Source organism: Chelmon rostratus, chromosome 1 (assembly GCF_017976325.1).
Source record: "Chelmon rostratus isolate fCheRos1 chromosome 1, fCheRos1.pri, whole genome shotgun sequence".
In the NCBI taxonomy this organism is placed as follows: domain Eukaryota; kingdom Metazoa; phylum Chordata; class Actinopteri; order Chaetodontiformes; family Chaetodontidae; genus Chelmon; species Chelmon rostratus.
The window spans coordinates 1,112,462-1,124,852 of NC_055658.1; the positions used below are offsets into that span (position 1 = coordinate 1,112,462).

The window sequence follows — 12,391 nt, forward strand, 5'->3', positions numbered from 1 at the left end:
ATACAATAATAGGCTAATCAGTTGGGGTGCCCAAATCGTTGTTAGCTAATACTCAGTAAAAATAAGCAAATGGGAGTTCAGGATTAATGCTTTCTGGTCACCAACCACAGCAGGATGTTGTTGACGAGGAGTGTTGAGAGAATATATCTTACACAAATTCTATTTTCTCACAACATACACACAACATTGGAAGCAGGATTTTCTTCATTCTTGACACAGGCCAACTGTTTGCTTTAGATTCCAGTCTCTGTGCTCACAGAATCTTGTTGTGGAGAGAAAACAGTTATTTATCTTCTCATCTGACACAGTGCAGAAAAAACAAAACAAGCACATTTCCCAAAATGTCTGATCGCTCCTTTAAATTCCACAACGTAGGTGCGTTCATGCTGCAGAGACACTCAGACCCACTAGGAACAGCTGCTTTGTCACACAGCCATCAAAACCTTCACCCACATTCTCTTTTATTTTTTCCTGAATTAAGTTTTCTGTTTTAATTTTTCTGTATTCTGTTTTCCAATTGAAGCACATTGTCATCAGAAACAATTAAATAAGAAAACTTTCACAATGTAGTAAATATTATTGAATTTGATGTAACACAACATTACACACGTTTTTGTGAACTGGATCTTCTGCAGGACAGCCTCCATGTGAAGGTCCAACACACCTGGTAAGTGGGTCTGATAGAAGCTACTCTCTCGTTCAGGCAACGCTCCCTCTTGTTTACAATGTTTGACCAGAGACGGATGTGGCTTTTTTATTTTTCCAACAACAATCCATCAAGCATCGACTAATCGATTAATCAACTGATAATTTCAGCTTCTATTTACCACTTGTTCTGTTGACCCCAACTGGCCAACAAATCAACAAATGTAAGTGATTTAGAAATTTAAGAGATTAGTGTTTGTGCTGCAAATGGTATTTTCATTCAATTCAATTCAATTTTACCTGAATTTGACATTTTAAATCTTGGAAGTGGCTGGAGCTTTCCCGTTTTATAAATGTTTTTCTTGTTATACAACACGTCAGTGCTACATTTATGTAACACATACGGCATCTTTTAGCAATGATATAAAACAATGATGACTATGTACCACATGTGGATGCTGCAGAGATGAGATACCGACCTGCCAATCTGACATGTCCTTTAAAGGGTTAATGCATAACAGACTGAGTCTACTGATGCACCATTACAGGAACCCTCATACTGTGTCTGCTGCCTGGAGCTAAGTGCACTTAAAGTGTGTAGGACAGGGGTGGGAACCTCTGCCCACAAGGCAATTCATAAATACAAGCTGGGGTGCTGGCCACCCCAAATGAGCAATTAGCTTCTTGAACTGCTTTTTAGATGCTTCCACCATTTCACCTCAAAACAGCAAATTAGGCAATTGGGGATGTGTTTGAAGCCATTTATAGAAAATTGTGGGGATGATCCCAAGGCTTGTGTATGTGCGCAAAATTTCAGGACAATTGAATGTATGAGGAAAAAATGTGGCACAGAGTTTTAAAAAGACTGCATGTGCACGTTTCCTGTTTTGTGTGTACACAGATTTCTACACCTAAACATACACAGTTTTACAAATGTGCACACTGGAATTTGGATCAAAAAAAGTTTATGGATGCCTTTGAGATCTGGTCAGACAGCAGAGAAAAAGCATGATTATACGCATTTTTAGTCCAGATTGCAGCTGGATTTCATATATATGTCATATATATGACGCCCAGCTGTATAGCATATATACTGTATCATGACTACTGTATCATGACAAATAACGTAATGTTACAAAGGGATAGTATCTGTATGGTCTGTATGTTTCACTTTTTACTGAAGAACTGCTACATTCATGGTGTAAATTTGTGGTGTGTATACATGTTACCATGGTTACCAAATGACCCCGCATTATCAGATGGCAGAAGGATTTCACAGCAACAGTCCTGTCTTGTGATTCACTTTCACACTACTAAAGAGGCACATCAGAGTTAGTCCAGCGGTGGAGAGCGGCACACCTTTTCATGAGCTCTCGGTTTGGCTGTTTGGTCCGTACTAGAGTTTGATCGACAGCTTTCACACCAGCCCAGCAATCCAAAACAAATGCAGAGGGATTGTTTGAATTGCAACAAATACATTAAATATAAAAGCAATGTTCAGACCAAAGGCACTACATATTATCAGTATTAACCCTTATCATCATCACATCATACCGCTTTAATCCACATTGCAGCCGAATCGCGCATGCATTCCTCTAATGCAGGTTTGTGCATATTCAACACACACCTAGGAACCTTTGCAAGCACTGGTTTCTCGACGGACCGGTCAAAGTGAAAGAACCCCTGTTCTAATTGTTGTTACAATGTAATGGTTGTAAGCCAATTTTGTGGCTGTTTTGATGAAATAAATGAATTTTGAATATACAAAAAAGATGTTTTTCCTGCATTTAAGCATTGAAAGAAAGAGACATATACTGTTTGTTTGAACCCTATTCTAGTTGGTTAACCAACCTAAATTTATATCTATTGTATGTGCTACAGAAAAATTAACAAACTCCTCTTAATTTAGGATCAATTTGAAAGCAAAAACACAAAGAAATAATTTTTTAATATAATTCTAAGTAAATTCAGGCGTCAAGGGGTTAATCATCTTTGTTTTAAAATACCTTCTTTTTTTTTTCTTTTTTTTTTTACATAGTTTTATACACATCTTCCCAGAATTCAGACTAGATATTTGGCTGGTGTCTTGATTTTTTCTATGCATTTGACCAAACAATATAGGTTTGTAAAGAGTGTTGCATGTGTGTTGGCTGACAGATAAAATATAACACAGTCTGATCGGTGTTCTCTTTCCATATTGTAAAAAAGAATGAGTTGTTATTGACTGTTTTCTCTATGGCGACAGCCACATATACACTGGAGCAAGGCTAGCCAATCACAAAAACAGTTTGACACTGACAACAACCCTGCTATCCATCACGCTGAGAAGTGTGAGACCTGGGAGTAAAACTGTACAGCAAATCATCAGACCATAACACATCAGACACACACACACACACACACACACACACACAAACAAACAAGCACACCCGCTGACACACACAGACACCCACAAACGTTTGTACTGCTTGTATTTCTATCCTTGTGAGGACCCTCATTGACATAATGCATTCCTGAGTCCCTAACCTCAAGCATCACAACTAAATTCTAATTCTAATTCTAACCTAACCCTTATAACCAAGTCCTAGCTGACAGAAAGCCCTCTGAAGGTCTGAAGGCCAGCCAAAATGTTCTCACTTTCCAAAAACTCCCAGGGTAAAAAAATTAAATTGGTTCTCACAGACAGATGTACAAGCACACACACACACACACACACACACGTTTTAACATTCATACGATCACGAACCAGTGGCATAGGTCTTCAAAATACAACACATAGAGCAATTCTCAGGGGTATAAGTAGCAGTGTCTCTAGTCATTTAGCCTCTTTTTTGGCCATCCCAAGTTGTTGAAGCTGCTGAAACTGTATGACTCTGGCTGCCGGGTACAAAATTAAGTAGTCTGCACCTATAACCCAGCCCAGAGATGGTATTTAGGAGTAGTTAGTATTTAATGACCTTGGATATAAAAGCTTCGTCTAGGTGCAGGCCACCTTTAAAACAAAGACTGACTTGAAATCTTCATTGACCACTTCAACATCTGGTGTATTGGCAAGATGTGAAAAAATATCTGGGATATTTTAACAGAGATGGAACATTGAAATTAATATGGAACATCTGACACATGCTTGCACATTCTCACAAGGGTGGAAAATTGTTTGATATGTCTTTTATTATAAGGTGCACTATTTTGTTTTGATGTGCTATGTACAGTCCTTTGTACAGCCATAGCAGCCATTCAAGATGTGTGACACTGTTTCAGTGACCTGTTCTGTGGTGGGATGCAGACAATGTCGGACCTGGGTAGTAGGAGACCAGATAGAAGGATTGAGTCTGATAGGAAGGACTTGTGGTCTTGCTTTTACTGTGAATGTGATAATGTCCTCAACACAGTGTTTTTGAGGAATGAGTGAGAGGTATCATGATCAGACAGAAGAGTCTGTAAGAGAAGTTATATCTCTATTGTAGGTTGTAAGCATCATTGCTATAACAGAGGATTTTCCATCAGACCCTAGTAATATACAACAGCAAATGTGAAAGCTTTTAACCCAGAAGTGTAGTGCAATTCACAGGTGCCAACCACTATATCCTCCTCTGGGCAGGGGGATTTACCATATACCTATAAACCTATAAAGAAGGCAGTGGCACATGTCAGTGCTCATCTCGCACAGCAGGGCTGCAGCTAATCATGCTACTATCTTTCATGTATCTGTGGTGTTTAATGTGTGTAAAAGAGACTTTGTTCAGTGCCTCCTGTAAGGCAATCATAAGAGATTGGTCAGGTGATATTCGATATGATCCTTACTGTTACCAAGTCCTATGTGTGGACCCAAACCAACAGTGAATGTATCGTACTGACAAGCAGTTTAGAGCCTGATATATCTTATTCCTTGGTGCTTTTCTCTCTGCTATCTGTACATGACGGGTCTAATTCTGCAAAAGGAGCTCTGAAATATAAAATTCACTTATGAATCTATACATCTACCTATATTTACAATTAACAGTTGACATGAAATTAATATCGAAAAATAAATTACATTTGTTATTGACTTTGTATTTATGTACATAAAGCTAAAATAGTTATCTCACTTCTCCACCTCTGTGAAGAGAGGAGAAAGAAAAATACATTTTTCCAAATAAAAAGAAATCAAGCAACAAAGTATCTGTTGCCATTTTGATCACAAATGAGCTTCAAAAACAGTTAAAATAATTATTAAAAAACAAATATGCAATATTGGGAATGTGACTGTTGGTGGCTGCTGAAGAAGAGGCTGAAGATCCTCCTGAAATGCTTCTAAAACCACAGTGTGCCTGGAATGCAATGCAGCTGCATCTGTTGGATGTGAAGGGTTAAGCATAAACATGAGGAACAGAAGCGTACTCCCTTTCTTTCTATAACCTGCACACAGTGTCACCAGATTGGATGATGAAAAGTAGCCCAAAACATCAGCCTAGAACTCGCCGAATTGCCTGGCTAATGCCTGGACTCAGAGAAAAGTATCAACTTAGTTGTAATAAACTGATTCTGACGGTCATCAGCTACTATCATTGTGTGTTGAGCTGAGCTAGCTGAACTCAGTGTCTCCTTAGTGTCAACCTACCTGGATGACAGGAAGAGCTGATTTAATGGAATATAGCTGAACTTTTGTAAGTGGAAACCCCAAACGGTGCAAAAAGTAGCCCAAACCAGACAGATAAAAAGCAGCTCAGTTGGGCTACAACCACCTAACAACCACTGCCTACGAGCTTTCTGTATGGGTATGAGATGTAAAACGCAAGTGACTAGCTAATTGTGTACAAACAGATGTGAAATGTGCTCAGGCCCTGAGCACTAATTACAGACAATCTCTCCCTCTCGCAATCAAGACTAGCCAACCAGAACCAGACTGTACCCAAGGTGAGCTGTGATGGTGAGCACATGGTGGATGGTGGTGAAGCTGTCAGGTTTGTATGAGAGTTTGTAGCTCAAGCTCCAGTCCCTAGACACACGAAACAGGCAGTACCAATGATTCATATGCACATGCACACACACACACACACACACGCACACACACACAGACACACACATTCACATACAGTAGTGCTTCCATCACTTTTGGGGACATTGCATAGACTTACATGAATGACAGATTTATGTGCCTGCAATGTGAGTAGTACATGTCCGCACAGACACACACACACACACACACACACACACACACACACACACACACACAGAGTGGTGCTAACACTTCAGCTGCTGCACTTGAAGCTGCCTGTACTGATTAGGATCCATTCACTCACAACCACCAACTCATTCATTTAATTAAGTCACTCAGCTTGTTAACTTGTTGAGGAAATAAAATGAAAATAAGCAGTCAGGGTTAGCTCCTTACAAACTAACACTATATTTAGAGAGAGGAAGAACACTACATAGAAATGACTTTTAGCATACCTCACTATATTAAAATTGATATAGAACAAGGTGACAAGGTGGTGCGCTACAGTGGTGTAGCTATGGTGTTGTGTGAATATACAGTGTATTGTTTATACATATGATAGTTAATGTCTTACATTCAAAGTAAAAGTCAATTCTCACCTGTCAGGCCTTGGCAATACAGGTTTTAATGTAGTTTGTGGTACTTTACAACAGATACCTTAAACACAGTCCCTTATTTGGAACCATTAGCCTAATACAGCTTTTCATTTACAGCCTGTTTTCTTGTGACTGCGCTGTACTGGAGGTTAGAAGCATCCTCTTCTTGTTAATCCTATAGGTGATGAAGTTCCAGTAAAAGTGCTGCATCTTGTTCTTGAGTCTGACCATTTAATGGTCATCAGAGAGAATTTCCTTTCTACAAAGGCAGCTGTTGTATCAGATCTTGGATCTGTAAGAGTGTCTCCAACTGGTCAGTACAGGCAGCCGATATACGGGAGGTCCCGTATGGAACAAAACAATTTAACACAATATTTTTATGTCACCAGATTGAGCACAAATTAATTTTCTGAATTTTGTTTCCGTTCTGTCCAGTGTGGCATGTGGATAGGGAAGAAGATGGGGGCAACTGGGGAAGTGGATGGGGTACATACTGCTGCGACAACTGACATATGACACCCACAGGGTGCTACATGATAACATCCTATCCTCTATCCATCACAATATTCTGTCATTCTCTTGTCTGCTGCTCTCTCCTTGACCATCCCTCCTCACCCTTTACTTCAACCTGCTATCATCATCAGCTCCAGGTATGTGTTGCTCCCCTGCTGCCAAATACTGCACGCACAAGTACACACAACTCGTAAAGTTTTTCTCACTAAAGAAAGTGTGGAAGTAGAAGAGCAGAACAGCAGCTGATGGACAGGACACAACCACATCATCAGAAAAATACAGCTTTAGTAAGACAAACGCAAACACTGAAAATGTGTGTATGTACATTAATTTGTGTGCATGTTCAAACAAGTCTGACAAGAATAAAGCAGAGAGCTGTCTAAAGCCTTTTCATTTACTTTGTCTGCACGTAAAAACAGGACGTAAGTTGTAATAAACTGCATTAAGACAAACACACACGCACTTGTGACGTATCATGACAGCCAGGTGACTAAACAGAAAAGTCAGATTCTTGGGCACTTCTATCACGCATTTATAAACACCACCAAAGAGTCAAGACCATTTTTCAAGACTATGAAGGGAGCCTGTCAGTTTAAGGATTTCATTTCCACTTTTCATGCTTTAAAGAATAAGTCTGATGTTATCTGTTGTTTTTCTTGTTGCCATTGAATCCTATGAAAACCAAAACCAACAATACAATACAGTCTGTCTCTCACTACCTTCTGACTTCCCTACCCTTTAAAATTGGTTAATGGGACTATGCATGATCCTGCAAATCCAGGATGGCTGTTTCTTTCTTTAATTTTTTCCTTTGTTTAGATGATAATCATCCAACATAAAGTAATAGCTAAGCATTTTGGGAAAGTGCTTATTCCTTTTCTTTCTGAGAGTAAGATGAAAAGATCAATATCAATCTCATGTAAATGGTAATGGACTGTATTTATATATAAGGGGTGGAACTTAGTAGGAAACTGGCCCTAACTTGCTAACAATTTGACCAATCATCATAAATCTGGGTACCTGTTGTCAGGCTGTGACTGGCAGCATTTTGAGACCAGGCTACAGGGAGCACCACATATAGCTATTAACTAAAATCTGAAGTATCATATTGATAGGTGCAAGAGGGCATGGTCCATCACATATTTGCTCATAACTCAAGATGCCTTTGAGCCATTCTGATTAAACTCACTGGAGACTTCCTGCTCTATCTCCTGAACATACACTTTTTGAGTTTTCTTCAAATGTTACACATGGAGGGAAATTGGTGATTTGTCTTGCTCCTTGTTTAAACAAAGTTAAACTAGCTGAAATGACTTCACTCACTAATGGGAACCTGAAAGCCACTAATTGCTTTAATTTAGGCCGATTGAGCTGTTTCCTTCTGTTGAGCAAAAAAGGGCTTGAACCAGAATATCCGCTTACGGCTATATATTTTTTTTCTTTTATTTGTTTTTGTTCACTTAGTAAAACATAAATATATATATTTTGTTTTACCTGCTAGAAACCACCAGGGACACCAGCAGTACAGTAAACAGGGTCCTCCTGTGGGAAGTGTGCTTAGAAAATATGCTTATAGTATTTTAAAAAGTGCACATGTTTGCAGACTTTTTTCAATAAAAAACATATAAATAATAAAAACAGATACATTTCCAGCTGTAGCTGCCCTTATTACTCTTACAGAAAACAATTTATGCATCAGGTTGGTTTATAATACAAAGCAGAACAGGAGGAGATTATTACAGGAAATCTGTGCTGCAATGACAGAACAGCACCGGCCTGACTGCAGTCATACTGTAGCATCACCAATTAAGCCACGTTAGAGAGACAGTAAGAATACTTAATGTCTCTCCCTCCCATGCAAAGTAAAGGCTTGTTCAGAGCCTGGGCCAATGGAGCAGCTGTCAAAGCAAATTAAAGCAGGAAAAACACTAGAGAGAAGTCTCCCTCCTCCTCCACCTCCTCACTGCTCCCCCCATCCTTTTCTCATTCTCCTCTCAACCTCCTTCTCCTCCCTCCTCCATCTCCCACGTACAGAGCCACACACACACACTCACACCCACACACACACACACCAGAATAGAAATAATGTAAGAGCATGTATGTACTTCATTCATGATTGAATGTTCTGTGTGCAGTAGAGCTCTCATAAAAACTAGACAGCGTCACCACTTAGTCTGTACTTGTGTGTGCTCACCATCAGCACTATCGATTACACATACGACAACTGCAACAACTGATCCATTGGCAAAGAATGCTCAGTAGTAAAAACAAGTGTGTGTGTGTGTGTGTATGTGTGTGCATCTCAATCCTCATCAGACATAGCCAATGCAGGCAACAGAGGTCATAGTTATGGTTCACTAAGGATACAGGCTACCTTTTCTCCTCATGGTCCACACACAAGACACACAATCATACACACACACACACACACACACACACGCACAATGACAGGTTGGTATGCACTGTCATTGTTTGCCTTCAGTTACTATGTTCCAATGACAACAGTGTGTGAGACTCTTAATTCACCAGGGATACACTCCACCTCTCGGCCCAACCCTCCTCCCCTCCCCAGCATTAGCAAACTCACTTATTACTGAGATAACTTTATGGCTGCTGAGATACCAGAGACTAGCGGTTTATTAACAGCACTAAAGCAGAGGCTCCATTATCAGCCAGGGAGAAGTCAGGGGGACAGGACTGTCAGGGGAAAGGATTTACACTACTGGACTATAAAGTGACAGAAAACAAATACATGGAACAAAGTTGTGTTAAACTCAATGAGATGTACAAACAAAACCGATTAATAATGATTTTGGTCAGTGAAAACCAAACCAATGGACTCCAGCTGCTTATAAGGAATTACCTGGGGAGGGAGTCAATTAAGTTCCCCCAAGACAATTAAGGCGATGAGAGGTGGCTGCCTGAACTTGAGCCACCGCCATTCAGGACATCAGTGTAAAACTGTTATGATGTTTGCTGGGAAATGCCAACAATTTTGGACTGACTTTGGACCATTGTCAGCTGCTTCCCTGAGATGTATCATGGCTGAAGTACAGCAAAGAAACTATTGCCTCGTTTCTACTGTTGAGTCCATGTCCATGAACTGGTCCATGAAATGTCAGAAAATAATTTTAAAATACCCATCACTGCTGTTTCCCAGGTTGATATCGGTACTTTAAAATGTTTTTACGGAACAGTTCAAAACCCAAAGATATTCTGGAAGACATGTTAAAACCAGCAAATTGAGTGCACATTTGGCATTTTGTGTGAAGAACTACTGAATCATGGAGGTTATGAAAATGTCTGACTCATTTTCTGTAAGTCATCATCCATTGGCTTTTGATTTTAAATATGGCATTACTGACTCCAAATTATTTTAACTAGTCACAGAATAGGAATAATAATGGTTACATACACTATAATTGAACAGTAACATTAGGGTGAAGAAGCACATGACCATGAAGAATTTAGTGGTGTGACGTAGTCCAGAAGAACCGCTAGAACGCCACAAAACTTTAATGAACATGACATGTGAAGCGTGAGTGAGCGGTGACGGTAGGAGAATCTATAGCAGCGTTAATTACTCGGGTCACCGCTTATAAACAACCGCGGCCTCACCGTTAGCTCACTACCACACACATATTTAGTGTACCGCTGATGTTACCTGGATGACAGATGTGACCGTCGGTGAGCTGCAGCGCAGCGGGGGAGGCTGCGGCCGGGCGGGGTCTCGGTTGTCGGACGGGGTCCCTTTGCCTCCCTGCCTCCGCTGACTCAACCCCCTCCACCTCCCTGCAGCTGCAGCAGACGCCACAGTAAATCCAACCGGATCGGATCCGAGCCGCTGGCAGTTGTCTGTCGACACACGGATGGTTTATTTTGTCCACAGCGGCAGCGCTGATGCGGCTCTTCGTCCGTGTCTCTGCCCACACGGATGTGTCTGTAACACCGGACTGCACCGCGTCGTGCGGGGGCACACTTGTTTTCCTTAGGATGGCGATGTAATGACCCGCCCTACTCTGCCTCTGATTGGCTAGTACTCGTCTGCGTTGATTGGGTTGGGGAAGTTTGCGCATGAGGAGGTTATGTTTAGGTATGAGGAGTGCTGATTGGTCAGGATTAAGGTAATCGTACCACGGTAAGACAATCAGAGGCAGAGTAGGCCTGGTCATCCCGTCGCCGTCCTAGGAAAAAAAAAATGCTGACCACATCAAATGATGTTTAAATAACGTATATCTAAAAACACTTACCAACACTAAAATCTGATCTAAAACTTTATTTCTTTTTTATTCATTATTTTCTAAAAACACAATATTAGCATTGCTGTGCCTCTGTTTTAGGCAGCTACCATTGCTGCAGAGATGACCCAGGACATGCAACAGCCACTGTCACTGTTCATGGAATCTGCTAATGACAGGAGGAAGTTTTTATCAGTATTTCAGTCATCAATATTTGATTAGAATCGCTAGAAGATAAGATACATTATGATACGATTTATCAATACATTTCCACTTTTTTTTAAGTAATATGAACTTATCTGAGTAGTTTCAGTAAGGGGAAAAAAAAACTCCACTCCATTTCCTTTTGGCAATAGAACATTGATTTATGACCTCCTTGGATTTTGATGACTTCCCCTCCATCTGAAATTTTTCTAATAAAAAAAATATGTGTTTTGCTTTAGTGTTTACATTTGAGATTATACAGACAAAAACTGTCTTGGGCATCATTTAATTGTGGATTTAGCAGCCTAATATAGCAAAAAGACATCCCAAATTTAAATTAAAAAAAAAAAAAACTACATATAACAGCGAGATTAAGGATGACCTGTGAGGTCAAGGGTTGCGTCTGCTGCACAAAGAATTTTGGGAGATGGCATTAGCAGATCATAATATGTGGTCATCATTTGATCTCCAGCGTTGCCCAGTGTAGCACTGGTTTTCATATCCAGACTGTTGTTTGCACTGATGTGGGACTTATCATACAATTTACTTTTTTCAAAAAATCAAAATCAAAAATTAAATGTATGACATCCTTACATTCTTGTCACATTATGCCACATTGTGAATTGAATTAAAAGTATAGAAGTTGTCATAACGCGATAACCAAACAATGGACAGATGAAGCAGCTGTGTCGGGATCTGCAGGTTCCCTGCCTTTTTGCCTGGTGTTCTCATCTCCTTCTGTCTGTCTTTTCCTTGTCTGTCTTTTGTGTACGGGTTCATCCCAAGTCTCTTAAATTGCAGCCACATTTCCCTCATTTGTGTCTTTTCCATGCAAGGAGAGAATAAACAAGGAAAATGTGTTTTAAGAGCATTGAGATGTCCTGTCTTCTGAAGCGTGATGTTAAGCAATGTTTGTTTCTGATGAAGGTGGCACAGCTGGATCTGCTGCATAAAAGAGCCAGTATTTACCGTTACATTCATAAAGACTTGTTATCATCATGTTAAAGTTTTCGACATGTGAAGTTTGATAAATAACAAATTGTTAAGTGCTGTCATCTATATGATCTAATATGTTCCACACATGCTCAGAGGCTGCTGTTAGTGAGATTTATAACATAACTAAACAGGTTGTGGATTAAATAATGCCAGCTGTGGGGGCAGTCTTTATATCGTTCAGCTGAAAGACTTCCAGGAAGGCTGCACTCCTGTATCCTCGC

General features: G+C 40.1%; 1 protein-coding gene across 1 annotated transcript in view; it reads right to left on the reverse strand.

The window, feature by feature from the left end:
- Positions 1 to 10,657, reverse strand: part of dok4 (docking protein 4) — a 63,977-nt gene extending 53,320 nt beyond the window's left edge. Inside the window, exon 1 of the mRNA XM_041936982.1 lies at positions 10,397 to 10,657. The gene's annotated coding sequence lies outside the window, so the exon portion shown is untranslated. The remainder of the gene's footprint in view (positions 1 to 10,396) is intronic.
- Between the last annotated feature and the right edge of the window lie 1,734 nt (positions 10,658 to 12,391).